The sequence below is a fragment of the Podarcis melisellensis genome, assembly GCF_964234715.1.
Source record: "Podarcis melisellensis genome assembly, chromosome: 2".
Lineage (NCBI taxonomy): Eukaryota > Metazoa > Chordata > Lepidosauria > Squamata > Lacertidae > Podarcis > Podarcis melisellensis.
In genome coordinates this window covers 22140500-22145366 of record NC_138529.1, presented here as the reverse complement: position 1 = coordinate 22145366, position 4867 = coordinate 22140500, and positions in this window count along the sequence as shown.

The window sequence follows — 4867 nt, the reverse complement described above, 5'->3', positions numbered from 1 at the left end:
TGTCAGGGTGGAAGAGTCTTCCTAACCACATTACAAGCACCTTGCTGTTTAATGTCAGCTTTTGTGATTTTATTTGAGCTCAGTGAGACATATTGACTGGGGGAAATGGTGAAATCACGTTTAAAATTGTATTCTTAGGATTGGAGGGCTGCAAGCGATCTCCTCCAAATCTAACTTTTTCTAATAAACTGACCCCATATACTCCACATCATGCAGTGTAACAAAGCAGAAGATCACCACCAAGGAAGAGGTGTGACTGAGAAGACAGAGAATAAATGTAGGAGGCACTGAAGAAATGACTCTTTCAAAAAGAAAAAGAAACACACACTTTTAGGTTGATGTTCCTTGAACATCATCAGAACAAAATGTTCAGGGCATTATTCTTTATTTAAGCTCTGAAAATATCTCAAGCCCTACCTGCCCCCATTTTGAAGGGACATAAAACACAAACCCGGTTTTAGTTTTGACTTACAAAGTCCCAAACAATTTAGGTGCAAGCTATCTGAGGGAGAACTTTCCTCCATATTGACCTACCCAATCACCAAGGTTTTCCAGTGAGGCCTTCCTGGTTGTCTTACTGCCCCGAGAGAACTGTTTGGTGGTAATGCAGTGGAGGGCCTTTTCAGTAGTGGTGCCCTTGTCAAAATGGCCACTCCATTGAGTTAAGGCAGGCACCAACTTGGATCACATTTCAGCGTCTGCTAAAAAATAAATAATGTATTCCCTCAGGCCTTTGATGGATATTAATGCCAGTTTAACCTAATAATATATCTGCTTTGGCCTAATGTTGGCTGCTTTGTTTTTTTCAGTAACTAAATGTTGAGGTAATATTACTGACTTTTTTGTACATCACCATATCCTCCAACATTTCTCCGATGAACATAGGGACGTCCCATTCCATAATGATAATTTTACTATATATACCTCACACATTTTACTGGGTTGCCCCAGCCACTCTGGGCAGCTTCCAACATACATAAAAATATAAAACATTTTTTAAAAAAAACTTCCATATACAGGATTGCCTTTAGACGGCTTGGGGGTCAGAAAACTCCATAGCATTTCTCCAATGAAAATAGGAACGTCCTAAGGAAAAGCGGGACATTCCAGGATCAAATTAGAAACTGGGACGGTTTCTCTAAATCAAGGATGTCTCTAGAAAATAGGGACACTTGGAAGGTCTGCATCACTACTACCACCTTGTGATGTTTACATGAATAGTGGTATGGAAATAGTTTTAATAAGTAAATGTAAAGGTTGGGACGTTAGTAAAGAGGTTTCTAAATCTGAGCCCTACCATTGTTCTACTGGGCCACACAACTTCTACAAACAGCAATATTCAACAATCCTTTATCAGGCTTAGCTGCTTTCCTCATTTTCCCAAAGGCTACCTCACGACATAACGAAGCTGCCTGTCACAATTTGTAAAGGGATTTTTCGCACATATCTATTTATACTGTTGGAAATTTAATTTAATTGCTACTATATCTAATTATATGGAAGCTGAACATTTATCCTGACTTGATTGAGAGAGACACAAAACTTTCCCTAAAAGGTATCTTTAGCTAGAAGCTCAGTGGCTGTATGCAATATGAAATCCAATTTAAAGTGGGTTCCCTAATGTCCACCTATCACTTGTCCTGGCAGAAAACCAGAGATTCTGACATAGTCAATATATGCATATAGTCATTTATATGTTGCGTCTCTGCCCAACTTCAAATTGTGTCACACTTCATTTTCATTAGTATAGCTATGTCAACTGAGGTAAAAGAAGGTTGTGTGTTTGTTCCTCTCTGCCTATATTTTTCTAAGCAACTATCTTGGCTTGGATTTAGTACTTTAAAGAGAGATTCAATGTAGAGTATACATGATGCATACCCTCCAACATTTCTCCAATGATGATAATAAGATTATTATGACATGGGAAGGTCCCTATTATCTATACCCCTCCCATCTGACTGGGTCACCCCAGCCACTCTGGGCAGCTTCCAACATATAGAAAAATATAATAAAACTTGTTTTAAAAAAAACTTTCCTATACAGGGATGCCTTGTCTTCTAAAGGTCATATAGTGTTCGAAAGGTTGTATAGTTATTTACCTCCTTGGCTCATGGGTCACATAACTTCAAACCCTCCAACATTTCTCTGATGAAAGTAAGGACATCCTACCGTATTCTCTGATGGAAATATGGATGTCCTAAGGAAAAGCGGAAGGGACGCAGGTGGCGCTGTAGGTTAAACCACAGAGCCTAGGACTTGCCAATCAGAAGGTCGGCGGTTTGAATCCCCGCGACAAGGTGAGCTCCCGTTGCTCGGTCCCTGCTCCTGCCAACCTAGCAGTTCGACAGCACCTCAAAGTGCAAGTAGATAAATAGGTACCACTCCAGTGGGAAAGTAAACGGTGTTTCCGTGCGCTGCTCTAGTTCGCCAGAAGCAGCTTAGTCATGCTGGCCACATGACCAGCTGTACGCCGGCTCCCTCGGCCAATAAAGCGATGTGAGTGCCGCAACCCCAGTCGGCCACAACTGGACCTAATGGTCAGGGGTCCCTTTAACTTTACCTTTTAAGGAAGCGTGGGACATTCCAAGATCAAATCAGAAACCAGGACTGCTTCTGTAAATCTGGGATTGTCCCTGGAAAATAGGGATACAGTGGTACCTTGGGTTACCAACACCTCAGGTTACCAACACTTCGGGTACAGACTCCGCTAACCCAGAAGTAGTACCTCGGGTTAAGAACTTTACCTCAGGATGAGAACAGAAATCGTGTGTCGGTGGTGCGGCAGCAGCGGGAGGCCCCATTAGCTAAAGTGGTACCTCGGGTTAAGAACGGTTTCAGGTTAAGAACGGACCTCCAGAACGAATTAAGTTCATAACCAGAGGTACCACTGTACTTGGAGGGTCTGCATGGTGATGCCAGGTGACTTAACAGGCAGGTGGTCTTGCACATTTGTAAAAGTTGGCCTGTGGGGGGGGGGCAATAGCCAAGGAGGGCGGAACTCCTTGTGCATCAGCTGATTTGCAGGAAGTTCAATCCAGCTTTCTATAGGGTTCAGTGCTGCTGCCAGTTCCCTGTGGGGAACTCACTCAAGCATCCAAACCAAACAGGACTGAATTCCCTACCCATCTGCTGATGCCCAGGGAGTTCAATCCAGCTATGTCCCTATCTGTCGGACGTGGGCAAGATGGGTGTGAATTGGGGGAACAGTCTCACTGGTCAAATGCAGAGGCCTGGTGGGCCAAATTTGGCTCGCACGCTGGAGATCCCTCACCCCTGATGTAGATATAAACTCCTATCATCTCACATACTGCTCTAGTAACTTCGCCTGTTCCGTAGTAGACCTTGGCTACTTCAGAGGAAGGAATGAGACAGCTCACATTTTGAAGTTTAAGAGAAATTACTGAATAGAGAAAAGAAAGTCGGGGAAAGAGAATGAGGATGCGAGCCTTCAAAATTCCCAACACGCAATACTTAAAACTGCTGCAGATATGGGGGGTAAACATAAAGAAAATTTTGGGGGAGAAAGCAAGGAAATGGCAGCTGGGAGTCTACTGTTATAGTTAATTGCTCACTTGAGATGTTGTGAGCCATTTTGGGCATGATTTTGTGGGAAAGTGGCATACAGATAAACAGATGATGATGATGAAGTTGCCAACAAGTTTGAGTAAAAGCTGTAGCAGCTCAAAAATTATGAGAATGTAGGAAGCATCTATTGTTTTGTATTGGTTGAGAAAATGGTGGATAGCAAGACCCCATGTATATCAATGGACTCTGCCCTTTTTGCCTAGCCCTCCTTATTGATTTCCATCAGCCAACAACTGCTTACTAAAATTCCATATGGGATTTGGTTTCCTTGAACGGGAAATTAATCGTCTCAACTAGCACAATTATACACCTTATAGGACAGCAACTCTTAGTATCTGACAGACAACACTACTAGATAGACTTCTTTGTATGCCCAAGGCATGCTGGGGCACTAAAAATAAGAACTAATGAACATGTTGACTGAATATCTATGCAGCCTTTGGTTGCGGTCGGGTCTAATTTTAAAATCACTTGAACACTGAGAATTTCTTAAGTACAGCTGTTTGCAGGCAAAAGAATGAGGTGAGGAGAGAAATTCTAATGGCAATGTAGTGGTATCTCAGAGCATATTACGTACTTGAATTGTGTGCTGCAAAAATTCCACGCCTTTCCCTCTCGTAGTTGCTAATGTAGTCCTTTTTAATGACTGCTCCAGTCATGTGATCAGTCATGTGCTTTGGCCAGTTTTACTTTTGGTGACTCTGATACTTTGTCCCTCCAGCGAGGTACACGGAACCATCACAGAGATCTATCAGGAAAACTTTTATATTTTTATATACCGGCAAATCTGCTTTTGCTACCAATGCACACTTGTCAGGGAGGCCAAGCCCAATCCCAACTCACAGGTGAGAAACAGGGAAAGCTATGTTTGCAAATACATTTGTCATGTGTGTACATGTACACATAAAGCATTTGATCAGGATACCCTTTGAAAACAGAATTGTGTGAAGTAGTTCTCAGCATCTTTCATCTCTCAGTTCAACAGGCCATTATAATTATTATTATTATAATAATGATGATAATAATAATAATTTTATTATTTATACCCCGCCCATCTGGCTGGGTTTCCCCAGCCACTCTGTGCAGCTTACAGCACATAAAAATGGTGAAACATTAGACATTAAAATTTTCCAAATACAGGGTTGCCTTCAGGTATCTTCTAAATGTCAGATACAGTGGTACCTCGGGTTAAGTACTTAATTTGTTCTGGAGGTCCGTTCTTAACCTGAAACTGTTCTTAATCTGAAGCACCACTTTAGCTAATGGGGCCTCCTGCTGCCGC